The following is a 22,073-nucleotide window of genomic DNA, read 5'->3' as shown; positions in this document are numbered from 1 at the left end:
AGTCTGATGATTCAATGCTGGCAGTGATGAAGTGCCTTGTATCTTATATGTTGTGTCTTTTAGATCAACATATTAAAAAAAATATAATTACAAAGAGAGGAGTCCGAGGCTTTGGCACCGGTACCATAAATTGAGGAGTCTGAGGTTGAAGGTTGAGTACCGACTCCACATCACTGATAAAAAAAACAAAGTTTATTTCCTCAAAAACATAGTCTCTATTTCAGTCCACATGCCATACTACCGAAGCTAGCAGACAGAGCCTCTTGTCAGTTCAGTGTGGTACAAATCTGGTTACACCCATCTCAGTGATGCAAAGGAACTAATAGGTCATGCATGCTTTTGTCAACTACAGCAACTAGTTACCAGCTCACACAGAAAAGATTATGTGCAACAGCGTACTGGCTAATTAGCAGGCACGCTAAAACACATTTTGCCACGATAAGGCAGCCAAAAAATTAAACTGGTGGGAAAGCAATAGACATGGAAAAAAAAAAAATCCACTCCTTTATCCTTAATTAAAACAAAAAAACCCCAACATATTAACCTCCTGCATAAAAAGATCCATAAAAGCCATATATATGCTCTACATTGAAGCGTTAGCCTTTTGCCACACGCATGCACCTTGGGGACAGCTTAAAGGCTGTGGTGGTGGTAATTCAATGGCAATCCACAAGAAAATGTATGGTAATACCTCTTCTCTCCACTCCAAATTCCCCCCCCCCCCCCCCCCCCCCCCCCCCCCCCCCCCCCCCCCCCCCCCCCCCCCCCCCCCCGACTACAAACCAGATGACTGACAACCCGACCAGTCACTTCAGGTGCCTGTTCCCTCGGACCGGCCTCTTCCTGCAATTCGCACAATAACGTTACGGCACCTGACAACATTCAACATGTCAAAATATTCTTTCAGATAAACTTTTATGTTCCTTTACCATGACAGTACACGTTGCTGGTTAGTGTGAATTGAACTATTTAAAACACACTAATATTTTTAATGTGACATTGCCGGTCAGTATTTGGCTGGAAAACAAAAATACTGAGTGCATTTGATGGGAGACTTAAAACCACAAGAGTTTTCCAATCTATTACTGAAACTGGGAGATGGAAGGAAAAATAAGAAGATCCTGGAAAATGTATGTACTTTAATAGACAATGCCGAGATATTAATGAGGAGGATATATCTTACCTTAACTTACACTTACCTTCTAAACCTGTATCTTGGCTAAGGGAACAAGCTAAAGCTAAATACACACAAGATGATATACGATTCAATGGACTCCGCAGTAGAGGTTGAAGATGCTGTACACTATCCAGTGGAGTTCTTGCATACACTTAATCCTCCAGGCATTCCTCTGCCCAAAGTAATTTTGAAGATAGGAGCACCAGTTACGGTTTTGAGAAACTTAAATCCTTCTGAATTGTGCAATGGCATATAAGACTGTAAATAAAAGCTTCACACAAAAATGCAATTGAAGCATGTTGTCTTTGCTGGCTCTGGTCAGGCAGAAACTGTCTTTAGACCACGTATTCCTCTTATACCATCTGACTTTCCTTTTCAATTCAAACGCCTGCAATTTCCAATTAAAGTGTGCTTTATTGGTAGTCATCACAAAACACAAGGGCAGCTTCTAAAAGAGACGGGAGTGGATTTGAGGGATGATTGTTTGTTTCTCATGGTCAGCTTCATGTGGCATGCTCCAGAGTGACTTCACCTTGCTCCCTATTCATTCTGAAACCTTGGGGTGTTACATCTAATGTGTTATATGGAGAAGTATTGTAGTTCCTTGCTCAACATATTCCCTCCTTGTGTGTGATTTTCGTATACAGTGCACACTTGGTACATAATCAAAAACTGAAATAATATTGTCCATATTTTTAATAGTCAATTAAAAGATCTTCGCAAGCAAAGCCATGGGTATTAGCTAGCAGACTATAAAGACTTCAAAGTGTCTCGTTATGAAGGAGATAAGTGTAAACTTTTTTAAAAGATTTAAAAAAAAAAAATCTGCCACCATTGTTGGAATCGGCCAACCCAGTAGCACGAAATCAGTGATGGGTATTGCCTTAAAGATACTGATAGGAGCATCCCAAAGTACACATAAAGCATTATTTATTATAAAGTTTAAACAGAAGTTTGAGGACTTTTTTTGTCCACTGTTAAGCAAAGTAATGTACAAACAACCACTGAATTACCCAATTTTTTTAAAACTAAAAACACAAACAGGTTACTCTGCCAGAACTGCATATTAACTCTTTTAGGGCTAATTTTTTTTTTTGTTTCTTTTCTCCCAGGGCTGAATATTTTTCCAAAAACTAACATTTTTTAAAAAAGAACACAAAACAATTGTTTAACATATCAAATCAACAATATTTACTTTTGACAAATGTTACTGTCTTGCATGTTGTATGAGCCTGAATTCTCTATGTGTTGTTTTGATGCCTATTTTTCAATTGTCTGTTGCTGCATTTTCTCACATATATTGTTAGTGTGTACTGTAGAGAGACAAGTCACCCATTTGCCATCGTGCCATGCCACTGCCACCAAGTTTTCTGCCTGCATGAAAACCGTATTGTCACCTCTTTTCATCTTCTGAAACTTTATGAACTTTATGTATGGCATTATAGCCTGGCTCACCCCATGGGATTTGCTTCTGTTTATTACAGAAGTGAATAAAACTTTGCAGCAGCACGTACCTAAGCCACCCGGGGACAAAACACGTTTGGACCAATGCTCCCTGAAGTTATCTCACCAGTTCTGTCCCATCTCTATTTGTAATGCCACAGCGCGCTTCATCTCGTCTTTCGTTGTGGGTTTCCACTTTGAATAACGAGAATGCGATGCAAAGGCAGCCCGCGATTCAAAAAAAATCTCTGCCTACCTGTTTGTCTCGTCTGACAGTAGCTGAAAAGCAGCATCAGGAGAGAGCAGCCTGAAGTACAGTAGCTGGTGATCTGTCGTGTCCAAAAGCAAGCCATGCCGTCTTGTAAACTCCGGTAGCCATATCGGCTCTCAACGGATCAATGTATGTGTATTTATCCCATGCGAACCTTGCCGTACATGCATCGGCTGCGCGAAGGCACTCAACTGGCAGCAGATCCGCTCGCGCGGCATCGGCTGGTGTCTGATCAGCTGATGCCTGCTTCTAACTCTCTTGCTCGATCTCCTGATCACTGCCAATAAAGTCCGATTCTGAAAAATCAAGAGTCCGACTCCGCGGTAATGCGCAAAACAACGTCTGCCAAGTGTTTTCTTTTCTGCACTTGCTTCGCTGCCTTTTCACATGTCGGTGCCATCTTGCCATTGTTTACATTTCGCAACTCACGCACACGCAATGTTTATTTGCCGAGTCAACGAGTCTAGCATTCCTCCAAGCACAGAGGGAATGCCTGTGACGTGACAGTGAGATTTGTCGCCATTAACAGCTGATTGTCGCCCTTTATCCCTGGATGTCGACTTTTGTCGACATTCGCCTTCAACCCCTCCTGTCGACAAAAGTCGACATCCGCCCTAAAAGAGTTAAGGAGTGTTTTTTTTTTTTTTTACTTAAGAAGCTCAAATAAAATGGTAGGCTATACATTAGATTTTAATTTTCTGCACCAGATTTCTTCTCGGCAGTGTGCTGGCGACCTAGAGGCTGTACATCACGTCAAGCAGGAAAAGGAAAATTATAATCTAACAAGTTCCGCTGCATGGCGACTTACCAAAACCTTGTTACTCAGCAGCATGTATGCTCATAATCATGGAGTCACACCAACAATGAATGTGAAGCAACAGGGCCTAGAAGCAATAAGAAATATAATAAAAATTAGAGTTCCATTGTAGAGTGTCATATACAGAAGAACATCAACAGTGTAGGGATATGCAAAGGATGGCAGGTGCGTATCAAATATTCCACACCAAATTTCACAATAAACCACCTAGAGTACAATGGGTGCTGGATTTCAAAAAGGACATCTTTCCATTTTATTCTCTGATCAGATGGAGGCTATACTGTACCACAATGGCTGCTGTGTACCAAGGTCTGTGTAGCCGACAACTGAGGCATGGAGTTTAGCATGTGGCGCTAGCTTGTTACTTCTAATCTGAGAAGTTCAAAAGTTAATTAATGACAGAATCTAATGAGCGCCTACAGCCAAATAAATTAAATTCTTAAAAGGTCGAGATAACAAATGTGTCAGACAGACATGACCTACCAACTACTGAAATATCACTGCATTCAACTTACTTAATTTGAAGAGTACAGTAACATTTTTCAAATATTAAATAAGTACAAAAATAGTCATGTGATTTCATTAACACGTTTGACAAGGGTGTGATTGTGAAAAACAGGCATTTTTTTTTTTCCCCGCAAAATAAGGTCTTACTCAAAAATTAACAGAAATTACAGAAAAAAAAAAATGGATACCACCCACTCGAAAAGGAATTTCACAGTGAAAATGAGCATTGACAAAAGGTGTAATACAAAAAAAAAAAAAAAAAAAAATTAATATTATAAATTATATTATATAAATATATAATTTTATATTATCTTAATACATAATTCACCTATAACTCACTCACGTCCGTCCGAAGCCGAATGCGCAGTCGCCTTCTGTGCACGTCCGAAGCCGAATGCGCAGTCGCCTTCTGCGCAGCTGCCCGAAAAACCTTACAAGACCGACATCCAGCCCCAACATCGTGGCAGGCGGCGGACTTACGGCCGCAAAAATTCAAAGAGAAAGGCGACTTCGATTAAAGCTCTAGAGGCCTGAAAGGCAATTTCGACTACAGCTCGAGGCCTAATTACACATTCTGATTCAATTATGCATTCATTCAATACACCTACTGTATATCAGGTGTGTGGTGCTTATACTTATTACTATTCCATATTGTACTGGAACATTCATCATTAATATTATACTATAGGCCTAGAAATATTATATATATATATATATATATATATATATATATATATATATATATATATATATATATATATATATGAATGAATGACTACTGTTGACGTAAAGGCTACTGTTTCTGCTATTGACAACACAATACTCTTAGTCAAGGGAGCAGAAAAGTGCTTCAGTCGATCAGAACCAATGTGTCAAACACCTTCAAAGACAAGCAGGTTTCTAGCACATCCTTTACTCCAGTATTTCTCCAAGTCGGGCCTGTGGGGCTTATGATACATGGCAAAGGGGGTGAGCAAGAGAACTTAAAACTTGGTAAGTAATACATAAATATCACATATACAGTACATGCTGTACTAAAGGTCTGGTTATTCTCTTCCCCTTTATTCTCTTGCACATATTTTAAACAATACCCACGAGGCATCCCATTAGAAACTATGGAAGTGTTAAACAACAAACTTTCCAGACGGTGTGGCCATATGTGTATGTGGCATCATCAAGAGATACCACAAAACAGGACTAGCACATGCGCTGCAGCTTTTTAAATGGGAATACAGTAATGTGGAAGAATGACCTTTCTTAACACATGCTGAGATGAGACCCACTGCACCAAGGACAAGCAGATGCACACAACCTTAACATTTGTTCCAGTCACTCATGTTCTAAATCTAACATACATGATTGAGAAGCCATGCATCTCTCACTGTGCACTTCTGTCCATCACAGGAGACACTGCTTTGCTCGGTCGCCCCAATGCTAGTAAGACAGCATAAGATAGGGTCAAGCGTCTACATTATCAAGTGAAAATAAGCCAACTTCCTCTAAAAAAGGAAAATGATAATTTATGAGTTTGGCTTTGTGACGCCTCATTGTTAGCACTGCCTGCTATTAAGACAAAGTACAGGGCATGTCTACATGTAGAGGAAGACCTCAGAGGCTGCCCATCATCTATCTCTCAGAATTGAGAAACTTTGGAGTCAGGATACAAGCATATCCATCTCATTAGTTTACAGAGGACACGCAAAAATGTGTAGTACAGTTGTAAATCTAAACAATCTGAAAAGAGGTTTTACTTTCATGTTCTATGCCTTTTGTGATAATAAATGATTTGTTTGACCTTTCCTTATAGGAGGGGATCCGTTTTTTTTCTCCCTTCAAAAGAAAAAGTTGACTTTGTTCATCAGTCAGGGAGGGACTGGTGGTTTATGCCAATTCAGTCAGGGAGGGACTGGTGGTTTATGCCAATCAGGTACCATTATAGTGAGAAGGGGAGGAAAGTGCACATTTCACAGTAGGTTCTCAACGTTTTTACAAAACCAAAAAAAAAAAAAAAAAAAAAAAAAAAAGGGGGCTTGTGTGTCTCCACGTCAAAGTTGCCTACACACGCTCATTTTAACATAAAAAAAAAATTGCAATCCCATTGTGCTTTCATTTCATTGTGAAACAAAAGCTGCACTTTATATATAACTAACACAAACTCAATCTCCGCACATCCACCCCTTCAGCAGGACAAAAATCTGACAATGTCAAAAATACAGCCAGAGGAGGGCAACTCAAAATGCAACACAGGAAAAGGAGTCACTACTAGATGTGCCATTTTAAAACTCATTAAGCAACAGTAATAAAATTACAAATGAACTTGCAACAATTAAGAATTAAAAAAGCAAAAAACTAGTGACACCTTACATGCATTCGATGGACAGAATCTCCCTTTGGATTGTTAGACCACGATCCTGCAGTGTTGCTTTGTGCAGGGTGACGTTCTGGTTGCTGTAATCCTCCGCTTATGCACTCTCAGGCATATTCGTTAGGAATCCCAGATAAAGTGGGAGTTACTTATATTGAACTTGTGCATCAAAACAAGTGCTCCCCGCTGAATTTGTACTGGTGCCAAACTTGCTTTGCAAACGACTTATTTACTTACTGTAAATTTACACAGCCACTGGTAGATAGAGCGTGGATGTCAAGATTACAGTGTGCATTTTTATTACACTGAAAAATATGAATGCAATTCAATTTCTTTCACATTTCTGCACAGATTCAGATAAGGGTTTTAAATAACATGGTAACTGAACCTTTGAGTTTAAGAAGGCAAACTCAACACTGACAGTACACCTTAGTAAATATGAGTAGTATGCTCTTGTAATGTTCTGCCTTTTTGTAAACATACTGTATATACATATGTATTTTTTTTCTAAATTACACCTATTATGATATTAGTACAGTACATATATATGTTTGACTGCTCTAGTTGGCTTTTGTAGATTTACACTTTATAGCTTTAACTTGTATGGTAATTTGTCAAAAGGTCACTTTGCTCTTCCACAAGTCCAATCAGATTATTTTTTTTTTTTTTTTTTATAATCAAACACGTAATGAGGGGTTTAAACTGGTACTCTGTTTACCTACCATAGCTCAATCAGGAGTGTATTCAGTTAGAGGGACATAATTAAAATTTTTCCATTACAAGTAATTGCGTAAATGCATAAAACAATGGATATGCCACAAACAACTTTCATATTGAATGTCACTATTTCTATTAGTGTTGGGCAATAAGTTTGTAGAAATGAGACACCAACAGAAACTTGTCAACTGGTAGAAAGGTTTGTATATCATTTTTATCACAATTGAAGACATCAGAAAGCCACCAATGCTACCTGTCGCAGAAGAGGTAGTGTGTGGTAGAGAGTGGACACTCCGTTACCTTTCGGACGCAGCCGGCACTTTTCACAATGCACACCCACAACCCTCCTCCTCCCCTCCTGTGTACGACATTATCACATTTTCGGACTTAGAAGTACCTCATCCACATCCTCTTTTTGCTCTCTAATTTTTAAAAATTTGATTGCATCTTTGAACTATGAAGAGTGCTATTTTTCCACACAAATTGTTGAAGCCGCCAGTAAAAGAGTAGGGTTTTTTGTTCCACTTCAAATGAAGATGATAATAAAGCCCTGGATTAACCAGTAAGGAAAATTAGCACACGCTTTAGACACCAAAGGAGAAGGAGCACCAGAGGTGTTTTTTTTTTTTTTTTAAAAAGTAGAAGAAAACCAAGTTATAAGTAGGTAACAAGTATTTGTGTATCTTCAAGGTTAGAAAGCAATGGAGCATTATTGTTTTTATGAAACAAACATCTAAATAATGAGGTTTCTGTATTAGAACTGTTTTTTAAAAATTGTCCACCAACATCAATTTCTGTAGAAAGAAGATTGTGACAAGTGTGAAAACTTTCTTTACTAGGACGTACGAATTGTAGGGCTTGGATTGATGTCATCTGCGGCAAGAAGAGGTTTTGATCGGGAATATTAAAGTCTAGCTAGGCTTGATTGTTTTTGTTCAATGTAAAACCAAAAATATTGGGAAGATTAGCTCTTCGAATATTAACTTTATTTTTTGTTTTAAACATTGTAATCTATACAATACACATTTTCAAAGATGCTGCGTCCTTAATGGTATGTGCAATATATTGTTTTTATGTTGCACAATAAAGATATCTTGAATATAAATTAATTAGATCAATCAACTGAAATCCTTCAAAAATCAACTTAAAGTCATTTGTCAGGGAACCCCCACTCCCCAACATTCTGAACCTGTCTCACAGTTTACCTCTCTAACCGGGTGCTCAGAATGATTTGCACTTTGTTCAAAGCTCTCTTATAGTATTTGTATTTATGTATTTTATTGTGGTTTATTGTCTATTATTTTAACTTTAAAGCTTCGCATTTCTTGCATCCATCTTTTAGCGTTTTACGTCAACATTTTGTATTCAATGTTGCATATTTGATCTTTTATTCTGGTGTTACTCCTGCAGTTCATTCTGAAAGTCTATGAAGAGCTCTGAGCATAGAAACGATGCTAAATATAAATTATTATTTCAGATGATTAAAATGGTCCTTATGAAAAGGTTAACCTATATAAACTGGGCCAACAGAAGCACCTAAACTGGATTCAGTCTGAAAAGTATATGCACAGAGAATATACCACAATTACAAATTATCTGTTCATTTTGGGCCACACTACCTACCCCTAATCTCTATTGATATATAAACCACAGAAATGGGTGGAAAAAAGTACACACACAAAGAAATAAGGCAAAATAAATAAAATAAAATGCATGACTCATGCATGCTTTTGGAGTAGGACAAGGAGAGTTGCAATAGTTTTATTCTGTAGCGTCACTTGTTAAAGCACCTCACACAGACCCGATGAAGTGTGCAGCTGTCTGGTCAACCACCCCATCTATTTTTAACTGCCTCATCCAGAGCACACATCCCAGAAACATGCAGTTAGCAGAGATCCCCTCATTACTGAGAATGAATTGGTAAACAGTAAATGTGTGCTGATAGTTATACTAATGAACTACTTCACTTTCAATGTCTTTTTAACTCTTATGCCTCACACTGAGTCGACTGCACCTTCAATTTCGTTGTTCCTTTGTAAAAGTGACAATGACAATAAAGATCTATCTAAAACATGACAAATGTAAGGGATAGCACTTACTACACATATGAATGGAACCAGTGTAAACAGGATGGAACCTCCAATTAGAACTAAATGCCACAGTTACCATGGTTTAATGGTAGATTCTGCATTAATACTCAGCCATCCATATTACTAACCGAGAATGCTAAACCGATGGACGCAGGGACATCCGGCCATGGGCCGTAGCCGCAAAAAGACGTTACTGCGCAGGCGCCCCAAGAAATGAGGGGGCCGCGAGAGGCGGACAAGACCACAGAAAAAAGGAGTCAAAGAAATGAGGCGCCAAGAACACAGAAAAAAGGAAAAGGCACAGAAAAAAGTAGTCAAAAGCAGGCGCCCGCACGAAACCCATTGCACACGAAACTAGCACACAAAAAAAAGAAGACGCTCGCGCACAACAGCAAGGCACCCCCCCCCCCCCCCCCACCCTACAGGCACCGGACGGGACACACACCAAGAGGGGGATTTAACAAGCCCCTGGAACACAAAAAGAAGACGCCCGCGCAACAAAAATCACCCCCCCCCCCACATCAATAAGAAGTGACACCCAAAGCCACATACCTAAAGGAAACGTCCATATTAAACATACGTCATCTCAACACCTTCACACTAGGCAGCATAGGTGGATCTCCTACAATAAAGCACTATTAACCGTTCAACTGCAGAAAAGGCTCCATATTAACAGTGAGTGCGATCCTCCTTATTACTTATCCATATTTCGCACGCTGAGAAACAAACAAGACATGAATTACACGGTCACGGGTACAAAACGATTCGGATCGGATAACGGGACCCAAACACACGAACACGAATGAAACAAGAAAAATACACGGCGGCGCATACAACGCGCAAAGGAAACTCCAGGAGAAAAAATGTCTCGGATCAAAAAACGCAAAGCTCAAGTGACCCCATTACAGAGACGTGCCCAAATGGACAGACACAATGAACGTAGACGCATACAGCGCGCGTCTCAAAGTGCTACACTGAAACAAGCACGATTTCAAAAGAAAGAGCTCGCGTCTCAGACATACAAAAAAGGGAGCGAAAGAGACAGAATAAATTAACGCAGACGTGTACAACGCGATGACCTGCCACAAAACAAGCAAGCAAGACTCCAAAAGCAGAGAACTCAACTGACCGACATACAAAAAACGGACAAGGCTCGATACAAACAATGCACGCCGTAGAGTGAAACGGACTTTTCGCAAAGTGGAGGCGAATCAATTAAAAGTAAAAAATAGCGCGTCACAAATAATGGACATGCAACAACGCGGCACTCAAACGCCACAAGCAAAACATGCCCGTCGCGGACATCAACACCAGACACCTGCTAAACGATTACGCCAGTTGGCTGACAATGCCTTCAATAATGAGTCCACTATTGAGGAAAATTCATTGGGATTAATGAATGTCATTTGCAATCATTGTCATTCACTTAACTTCCCAGAAGAAACAACTGGCAATACAAATAATGAATTTACACGTTGTTGTCAAAAGGGGCAGATTACACTGCCTCCTTTACATTCATATCCTGAATATCTACAGAAGCTTCTAACTAACGATGTGCCTGAAAGTAAAAACTTTATGAACTGCATTAGATCCTACAATAGTTCATTTGCTTTTGCATCTACCGGAGTACATATCAGGCACCAAAAGGCAATGGCCCATACTGCTTTCGCATATGTGATTAACACAACGCACTATATTATGTCCAAAAAATATTAATGTTAATCACATTAATAACCAGGTCATTTCATTACTTCCTGGAGAGACACGGCTCTTTCTAAGCTCTGACAAAGTTGACTCTTATGACGACAATGAACATCTGAATTTCCCCTTAGAATATTTGAACACTATTAACCCAGACGGATGACCACAACACAACCTTACCCTTAAAAACGGAACAATAATCATGCTATTAAAAAACCTTAACACTAAACAGGGTTTATGCAATGGCACACGTTTAGTCGTCAACACCATGACACACAATGTTATTCAAGCAACAGTTCTTACAGAATCACATGCTAACAATACTGTTCTCATTCCTAGAATTGACCTTACGAGGTCTGACCTGGATTTACCTTTTACATTGAAACGCCGACAGTTCCCCATTAACCTGCATTTGCCATGACCATCAACAAATCACAAGGACAAGCCATGGACAAGGTTGGCATCTACCTCTCTGAACCCGTTTTTGGACACGGACAACTTTATGTTGCCTTCTCACGTGTTCGACGTTCATCTGACGTTAAAGTTATAAATGATCCATGCCAAGGAAGACTCATTCAAAGACCAAGACACCATCTTTACTACTAATGTTGTATACAAAGAAATATTCCAATAAAACATTACTCTATGCCAAACACTTTATTATTTATATAGGCATCATCCAAACCAACACACTATTCTATTTCTAATTCATACATCTCACTCTTTGTCATGCCCCAACGCCAGGGGTTGGCGAGCGAAGCGAGCAGGGGGCGGAGCCCCCTAGTAAGCAATCTAAGTCTCAGTAACGTGAGGCACACTGAAAATCAAATATTGTTTTACAGAAGTTATTTTGGTGGGGGAAGGTTTAATCCACAGTTCAAAATGTCAAATACATAATAATTCTACATTTAAAATTTCACCATATGCTTGCATATTCTCAATAATGGAAGGTCATGTGGCTCACAAAGTACCTCTGGTCTGCTAGTCTAAAAAGGAGGCTCCTATAATTCTTTGTTTTATACTTACATTTATTACATCAATGCTAATACGAGTGAGAAAGAATGCATTTCCCAAACACCTGATTTTCTTATTTAATTTGGGGGGGGGGGGGGGTCAACATTGATACAAAAAGTAAAAGGGTAATTGTCAGATACTAAACTGCTGAAACAAAACGGCTAGTTTACCATGCTTTTATTTAAAGTTGCTAAGCCTTACCCTACCCCAACCTGCAAAGCCTTTTTCATTAGAATGGAAACCTCTTCCCCAGTATTTGTGAAAGGGAAGATAGATGGACAGACGGACAGCACTAGATAAAGAGACAGACGGCACTATATAATCGACAGACGATACTTTATTTGTCCACAAGGTGAAATTCATTTTACACAAGCTTAAAAAAAAAAAAAAAAAAGACCAAACAGCCTGCCCACACACACACAAAAACGCCTGGCTTGGATAACAAAGACCTGCTACTGTCAGTACAGGCTTGTAGGTGGCAGTAACAGGGGGCCAGATCTGCTCAGATTGTGCCACAGGTTTATATTTAAAGGCAATGCAGGTATGTTAATACATATTATTAAAATGCATTTAAAACATCAGTGCTGTCGAGTCACAAAAAATGCAGCGGTCTTGACTGTAATCACCTAAAAGGAATATGCCACCCAAAAAGAGTATTGCTATTAAATGTATGTTACTTAACCACTTGTAGTTCATAGTGATGACACAGAAATTTTAAATCTCAGGTTTTCATAGAGAACCTGGATACATTTTCAATAACTATAAACCAGCCTGTCTCATATTCATTTGAGAAAAGTCCAGTTTTAAATTTCACAAAACAGCTTGGTTTGGCCACTGTGAGGATACAACTGAATGACTTGCAGATGTGGATCATGCAACATTTTTATATTTATTATATTTACTATGGTTCACTTATGGTCTACATAGTTAACCTTTAGGTTTTTTTTTTTTTTTTTGAAATCACTACAAACCAAAATCCTTTGGTTTAAGTACTCCTTTAAACTTGCTAGAACATGAAAATGTAAATCCAAATTGGTTGGAGAAACAAGTTAACTTTTCTGGAAGGAAAAGGAATTTTCCAGTTAGTTGGCTACTGAAAATGTACTTTGTCCATTAAGGCTTTGGTGTTATTAGGTTTAAGTGTAATTAGCTTTTCTATATTGTGAGCCCACCTCACAGCTTGGTAATGCATGTTCTTGTTGATATACAATCATGCTGTGTTGCTGGCTTCCATTTACGATGTTGGGATGGGAGCTGAAACAGCCGATTTCATAAACACGATTTAAGTTTTATGAACTTCGGATGACGGCAAAGGAGCACTTCTTATAACCCCTGTTCTTAAGTTACACAGGCACATCTCACTAGAGCTACCTAGCTTTAAGGGCCAATTCATAATTTACTGTTGTAAATTTCCAAAATTTATTTGGTGTTTATCTGGATTTTAAGCATTTTCAAACAAACGTTTTACAGAAGAAATAGGACTGACATTTCCATTTTGTAGGTTGTGGGGCAACTGTGGTGTCTCCAGAATACTGATATGTGAAAAAACAAAGGGGGCTGTCTAATAGCAGCTAGGGGAGGATGAAACGGTTATCTTTCACAGTGGTAATTAATTCAAAAGAACTGAACATGTGTTGTGTGTGTCTAACATATATATATAGTCACACATGAGGAGCAGGCTAAGGACCCGACGCGCACCGTAACAAGTCGTGCCAGGGGGCAACGGCAGCGTACTAGCCTCTCTTTATTTCTTCAAAAAGAAAGAAGAACCGCCACCATAAAACCACCCAGACTAAAGGATCTTCCTGCACTTCCAGGTTCCTTTCTACCATCGGGTCCCCGTTTGATGATGTCATCCACCCGTCCACCATCACGCCTTTCCCAGCATCCCACTGTTTAATTTCCGGTCCAGCCCTATAAGTTGTCCCTCTACCCATCTTCTTGTGTCTTTGATTTTGTTGAAAATGACTGACCGTGCTTTTTTTGTTTGCTACAGTATATGGGGCTAAAAATCCCAAACTTTTATAAGTCTTTTGTGCTTATTTTACAATATCTATATATAAATAACCCTGCATTGCGCAGAGGGGCAAATTTAAGCTGCCCCATTTAGGGTCACTGGGAGCCAGTGGGGTTATCTTCACATCCCTTGGGTGAAAGGCAAAGAAGCAAATGTGGTGGACGGTGCACTGATCCTTTTCAGTGATCAATCGCACAGCCATGCAGGAAAGCACTGCATACAGCACAGCAGTTGAAACTTATTATTAAAAAAAATTGGTTTTAATTCAGTTATTTGCTAATTTTGAAACTATGATCTGGTGGTGCAGCTGCCAATGTTCACCTGATGGCTCAGACTGAGAAAAAGGGATGGAAGTAATTTAATTCATAAAAGGACTAAACATTTTCTTAGTTGAAAGTCATTTTTAAAGTGTTAAAAACAGGTAATAATACTAATACCAAATTGATCCAGAAATGCATGGGTAAAAACATGCTAACTTTATTTTGTAAGGAAGGAATGGAAACTCTGCACTACCACTCTGCTTATATGTTACAACATGCGTACTAAACTTAAACCTGCTTAAAACTAAATGTACGCCAAGAAATTTTGCTGAATGCTTGTCACTTGACCACCAGGTATATGCGCACTTGATCTCAATAGCGGTCATTAGACAGCCAAAGAAAAATGAACACATATTTTTTTTGTACATTTCAATGAGCTGCTTTGCTCCTTGCTCATATAGGAAGTGGCAGTGACTTTGTACAAAATGTTTATGAGCATTACCCCAGATTTCAACAGAACAATTGTATGGTGAAAAAGGCTTGAAAAATTGACACATGCATTTTTCCCCAATCAGTCTGCTGCTAAATCACTTAGATGCCAGTAGTATCATTGAAAACAATGACAACATTAACTTTTCAAGTGGTTTAGGAGTGTTCTCGTACAAAAATGCTTAGGTGTGAACAGGCCTAAATGTCCAAAGTACAGGAGCTACGAAAGCACTTTCAGAGACAAAATTTAATTTTGAAAAAGCAAAGAAATCTCGGAAATATAAAGCTAATCTACGTATGATGTGGCCATTCTAAGATCAGTAAAAGAGCTTATCTCACGTGTCAGTTATCTAGTTGTATGCTCAATACATGCAAAACGTGTGCATTTTTTGATAAATGATTGCTAAACACCCATACATCTGGAATTATCAGTGCACATCAAACATGAAAACGCATATCCATAATACTGCACTTCCGAACTGAAGATCTGCCTCTCCCCATCATTCATTCAAGCATAGAATTATAGGAATGTGTTTTCCTGTTTATGATGCATGCTGATGAGCCAAGAAGTTCAATATTTTAGCAAAAAATTGTGTTTTGCATGTTGTAGTACAAGGCTGGAAAGCTGACACATGGGTTGGGCAGCATGATTAATGTCAATGTTTTCCCCCCCACCCCCCACCCATGGACTTTTTCACATCGTTTAACATTGGTCACTGCTATATAAATGTTTTTTTCTGTATATTTCACATGAAAAATGTTTTCTGGCATTACTGCAAAATACATTGAGTAACAATTTTTGGGTGGAGAATTCAGAACACTGAGAAAAGGGTTTTTTTTTTTTTTTTCGCATGGCGTATGCATGTGTGTTTGGGACTCAAAATTGATGATCACATTAAAATTCCATTTTTCATCAGCAAATTATGCTATTTTTACGATGTGTAAAGTTCCTGGATGGCAACATCGTGATTCCAGAGATGCCCAATCTGGACACAGAGACCCATGTACAACAATAAAGTCTGAAAGAAAAAAAGAAAAACCAAACAAAACAAGCTGCATTGTGTTTGCCTTGTTACAGGCTGCAGGCCCATCATTTTTTTTTATTCAGTACTTATCTCCATATCCTTCAAGAACCATTTCACCTATGTCCAGCTATGACTGCTGTAGAAGTGGTTTTACTGTGATTTTTACAGTCTGCTAACTGGATCAAGTGTAAAGATTTGAGTAGTATGAGATACATAATTTAAGGCACATTTACAACTGAGGACAACTGACAGCACGTTTACCCCATCAGGGCAAATGCAAGTTGATGAAGAGAAAGGGACACACAAACACACACCCTTGGATCTGTAAATGACCATATGTACAGAGGCATTAAGCCAGCCCTGTATCAGTCTACCTCCACAGCTTGTTTACTTCATTTAACACAAGGTGTTTAGTCTCAAATTGCATATTACTGTAGTTCATTACTAGATTCCACTTCCTGTTAAATTTTACTGTACATTTTTGTGTAATTAAAGGATGTAAATTAATCCAGTGGATTATTTTACAACGCAGTTGGTTGTATTGTAAATTGTTTCAGTGGCTGATTGCCAGTGGGATCACTAAAGTGTAATTTACATTGAAGTACTAGATGAATTACTTCGTTTTTTAAATAAGTCATGGGCTACGTAATCACTGAATTAGGAGTGTGCGATATGCATCGTCTATGATAACTTAATTGTTTTAACAATGTGCAAGAAGAAAGTGAGTATGTCACTCAGTTTGCAAAAAAAAAAAAAAAATATATGCCTTGAGAGTCCACGCATTCACGGTCTCACATAACCTAACAGGATAGACTACTGCATGAGCAGTCAGCACACAAGTTAAGCTAGTGTAAAATGAGCAAAAAAAAAAAAAAAGAGTCGGCAAACAGTGCCAGGGGATAAACAGCTTCGCCAACCTACATCATTAGATTTAATTGCAAGACGTAGATCACGTTCACTCTCGCGGAAGTGGTTTGGCTTTGAAAAGACTGATGTTACTTAAAAGGCAACAATCTGCAAACTACAGAGCCTCATAGATGACAGGCCAAAAAAAATCTTTACTTCCATAAGAAGCAAATGCCTATCAGGCACGTAAGCCTTCTTGATTGGGGACCTTCATTCCAAGGCACATTTTTTATTTCATTATTTGAAACAATTGTACAGCTCCCTGCCTCCTCGCCATGCTTCATCCCAGCCCTATTGCTGCAGAAGTTAGAGCAGGTGAAGACACAGGTGAGGAAGCAAAAAATAAATACCTTTAGTCTTTTAGCAGCTATTTCAAAAAACAACCCACAGGAATTCAGAGAAGGAGAGTCTCTGCACACCGCCACTGAAAAAAGAGATCAAGAGCTACTTGATGATACCCAAGGTGGATAGATACACAAATCCACTTGAGTGGTGGAAAACATAAGTATAATTTTCCCCAAACTGGGGAAACTTCCAAAAAAAATGTACCTGTGCATCCCTTCCTCAAGCAGTCCATCTGAGGGGGCTTTCAGCACCGGAGGAAAAGTTCTCTGAAGTCACATGCTGTGGACAGACTGGTGTTTCGGTCACACAGCTTGAAGTTTCCTCGGTAAAATCTTACATTTTTTTTGTTTTTATCCTGACACTGTATAATATTGGAGAGAACCTTAAGTTAGTAAATTGCTTAAAAAAAAAGTTATATGTTTGGGGTTGTCTGATCTGTGTGCAATATATGGCAGAACTTGTTTACAAATGCTCTATTTTTTCCTGTGCAATACTTGACAGAACTTTGGACTTTTACAATATAGTACAGTATGTTAGGTTTTTGTTCTTGCTTGTATGCTTCACAATTGACCTTACAGCAGAACAGTTTGTGTATCCAGACTGTACTGATCATAACCTATAGTTCAATTAAAATTAGTATTTTATTCCTTTCGGATTCATATCTTGTTTACATTAAGTATGTATTTAAAATGCTTTCATTAGAAATGGTTTTGCTGGACTTGGTGCAATTTTTTGTGCAAATCCTTAGGTCATTTTGAAATGGTTTACTCATACTTGTGTGGTTTGATCTCAGCAAAACACTGACTGGTGATTAATGGATTGTGTTATTTTACTTTAGTTTTAAGTAAATAAATAAGACCTGTTTTCTTTAACTATTGTTTCCATTAAACTCATAAGTAAGCTACAGTTAAATATCCTATTAACAAGACCAAGCTAGATCAACAAGACTTTTACAAACACATTTTTAAAGGACGCAAAATACCACCCAATTATAGAGTCCCAGAAAATACTGTGATACAACTTTGCGCCAATATTGTACACCCCTACACTGAAGTTTTGGACCCTGGCACTTAACAGTAAATACTGTACAGTAGCAGCACTAGTGTCAGCTTTGTTGGGTATTTCATAATTGAGGAAAGTGCATTCTGCAACGTTTGACACAAACTGCCTGAGCAATTAAAATGCAGCTGATCAGCTGTGACGAATTAATGGTGTGTTTGTGCGTGTGTTAATTAGGTTTAAACATTTGCAAAAACGAATACAAAACAAAGCTACCGAATATACTATTTCAGCACAAAAGTGGAAATTTAATACTGTAATTTGTTTCACAAGCCAACAGTACTTAACCAAATACATTTACAAATGTAGCAAAAATACCCCAAAAAAAAAAAAAAAGAACACAGAAAATGCTGAAGATGCCAAAGTCACATTACACACTGTGCTGTAAGGTGTTTAACAAACAAGACCAGTCCCTCAAGTTAATTTGGTTAGCTTAAACAAAATACACAGTTTGTTCTTAAGGCTGGGAATTTATAAATAATCAGAAAAATTATATTGAAAAGAAAAACTACATGCATTTCATTGAAACTGTGTGCTGAACCACAACCCGACAATTAGTCCAGACTAAATGTATTTTAAAAGGCAAGAGATACTAGCAACAACAGGATTTTGTCTTTGAACTGAACAAAGACAAGATGCAAAAAAGCTACTGTTGGACAACATGGTTGTACTGGTTAACCAACCAACCAACTGGTTTAGGTCTCTCCCAGACCTGGTATTATGCAGAACTATACAAATGACCACTTACCTGTAGAGGTCTGAGATTGTGCTCCTAAGACAACACTGGTTGACAGTTTAGCTGCTGTTCATTTGCTTCTCTGTAACACTGAGCAAGTCACTCACCCCACAGGTGTGGAATATAAATAGCCACAGTACAGCTGTTAACTTGCATGCTTCTACAGCATCTTAGAATAGTCTTAACTAGGACAAGCGCTTTACAAGCAAGTTATTTATAGTGTCTAGAAATGAGATGGCTATATTAATACTTTTATGAGGCAACTATGTGGTTATACAACTGCTGCACACTACTTTTTCAACTCTTACTCTTTGCAACATTCTGAATACAACTTGCACCTCATCTCATACACTCTAACCAACTGCCTTAATGGCACCCATTATTCCAAATCACAGTGATATACGACATCTCAGTTTTTGTAGTACACTACCCAGCACCCACTGTGTCCATGGTTCTTTTCTCCTTATACTAATTCATGCTTCCCTTCCATGACCCACATATGGAGAGGTGTGATCGAGTGACGATTCTAAACTGGAATAGTTCAAGTGTCCTTGTGCTGTAAGCCACCCCAGGATTGTTCCTACCTTACATCGAAAACTCCAAACAAATGTTTTTTTTTTTTTTTTTTTTAATAAATGTTTAAATTTACACTCATGTTCTTATGTAGAAAGGACGTCATAATGTTTCTTATGGATTGGAACCCAATAAACGACCAATTCTGGACAACAGCAAACAATGTGACAAATGTCAGTGGGTTACTTGTATTGCATAATCCCCATGTTATCTACCCAATCAATTGCTCAAAATATGTAAAACATTCTTTTTTGCTAAAATATTATTAAATAGTAATTTTGGGAATTAACAGCGCAAACCATGAACCAGAAACTAAAGCATCATGGAAAAAACCCACATCTACATGTCATATGTTGGTCAAGAGTCCCGTCTTCAAATCAAAAACTCTTTCCCATGATAGTTTAGTTTCCCCATTTATGACTTGCATAGTTTACACCGGAAGTATCTAGTTAACAATATTTTAGTGAAAAATGCATGCATTTTTACAAGTTTTGAACATTCATGAAGCTGCCTGGTAGTTTTAAAAAGCTGTCTATTAGTAAAATTACTACAGATACGTACTGCACACTTACCTGCTCTCTAAAATACCTTGTCATTGTGAAAGGGGTTTTCAGCGCACTATTTATTACTGACATAGCTTGAGGACTATTTACAGGTGCATCTCAAAAAATTTGAACATTGCGAAAAAAGTAATTTGTATTCAAAAATTACAAAAAGGTAAACCTTCACATATGCCATAATGTCGACTAGGGGGCTCTGCTTTGCTCACTCATCCCCCTGTGGCCAGGTGCATTTCAAAACTGAGCTGTCTGAAGGGCATCGGGGGGGGGGGGGGGGGGGGGGGGCTCCTCCATTACAGAAAGTGATTGTTAAAAAGATGGTATACAGAAGTGTATGCAGGGTGCGATAGGAAGATGGTTTGGTCCTTAGTTATTACAGATAGAAAATCAGTTACTTGACTTCTTCGCTCTATTGTAAATACCAATGAATAATAAAATACACTGAAAAGTAAAAATGTACTAAAACTTAAAAATTAAATTACGTTAACTCCTCGTCAAAATCAATATTATGAATTACTTTATCCTCTAACTTATTCTGCAAACATTTTTTATTTTTGCATATTGTTCGGGACACTTCATTTGTTCTTGATTTTTGTTATATACAGCTCATTTTCTCTTTCTCTGTACGGACAGAAGATGTGCACAGTAGGATGAATGACTGGGCGAGTGGTGTAGAGTGGAGTGGTCAAGGCTGCATAACGCTGACATGACAGAAAACTTTAATATAATAGAGCAGTGGTTCCCAAACTCGATCCTTGAGACCCACTGTGGCTGCAGGTTTTTGTTCCAACCAACTTCCGTTTTTCATTGGACTCAGCCTAATTAAGTGATTATTTCCCAGTTTGTGTTTTGGAGTCAGTGTAGAAATTACAAACTAAGCTTGGTAGATTTTTATTAAAATGTAATAAGCACTTGTATGGGGATTATGTAGTTTTTGTTTAAGTTGTCAACAGTATTTTTAACCTAATTTTCATTCTGCTTTAACAGGTGTTCTGGTTATTTAATTGGATTATTTACTAATTAGAGAGCCTGACATTGAAGTCGTTGCTGCTTTCATCATCTGGGTGTCTGCTGTGTTGGTTGCTAATTGTCACTATTAGGGTTAAATGAAGGGAGCAAACTACACAGGAAAAAGGGAAAATAATAGGAAAACAACCAAGAGAGAGAAGCATTTACAGCTTTAGAAAAAAATATAAATATGTTTTATGAATGTAAACACTTACTGTTGCATTTTTCTGAATGCAGAATGAGTAAAAAAAGACCAGCTATTTAAATGAGATCAGTTATCACTGATTGTGAATTTAATAGGAACAAAAACCTGCAGCCACAGTGGGTCCCCAGGACCGAGTTTGGGAACCACTGTAAAAGAGTGATGATTATGACAAAAAGCATTTACACTGATATTCCGACCCTTCTTTCAATTTATATTTTTTGTCCAGATTAGTGCTGGGTGGTATACCGGTTCATACCAAAAAACGTTTATTTTTGTTACGATATAAATTTTTCATATACCACAACACCGGTTTAAATAGCCTAAACAACGTACAGAACGCGGCGCAGCGGGAAACTGTTTAAGGGGGGGACCCTTTTCACTGCCGCAGCACTAAAAACGCATACAACGGATATCATGCATTAGTGGAGGTACTGAACGGTGAAAATGCACGGAGAACATTCTGAAACTGTAGCAGATGATAAAGTTGAACATGATGACACAGGAGAACTTTTGCCGAAAAAAGGAGCCGTCTCTGTTGTCTGGAGATACTTTGGCTTTAAAAGGTCGGATGTGGACCATTATGTTCAAATGTGTGAATACTGTTTCTATACTACTGGATAATACTGCAAGCCAAGTTGTACTTTTATTCCCCCCCCCAAATATTCTGTGCAATAGTGTGACGACATGTTGACTTTATTCTCATAATTTGTCATTAAAGTAGAACGGAAACTAAACTTCATCTTAAAATGAGTATTTAATTTACTAGATTTTCTCAAACCCTGTCATAT

At 38.3% G+C, this 22,073-nt stretch overlaps 1 long non-coding RNA gene across 1 annotated transcript in view; it reads right to left on the bottom strand.

The window, feature by feature from the left end:
• LOC114666396 (uncharacterized) overlaps window positions 1-22,073 on the bottom strand; it is a 43,470-nt gene that overhangs the window by 14,175 nt on the left and 7,222 nt on the right. The window contains exon 2 of the long non-coding RNA XR_003718580.2: window positions 3,700-3,775. This is a non-coding gene — a long non-coding RNA (uncharacterized LOC114666396). The remainder of the gene's footprint in view (window positions 1-3,699; window positions 3,776-22,073) is intronic.

This window comes from Erpetoichthys calabaricus, chromosome 16, assembly GCF_900747795.2.
Source record: "Erpetoichthys calabaricus chromosome 16, fErpCal1.3, whole genome shotgun sequence".
NCBI classification, from domain to species: domain Eukaryota; kingdom Metazoa; phylum Chordata; class Cladistia; order Polypteriformes; family Polypteridae; genus Erpetoichthys; species Erpetoichthys calabaricus.
This window is presented reverse-complemented; position numbering and strand designations above follow the sequence as displayed.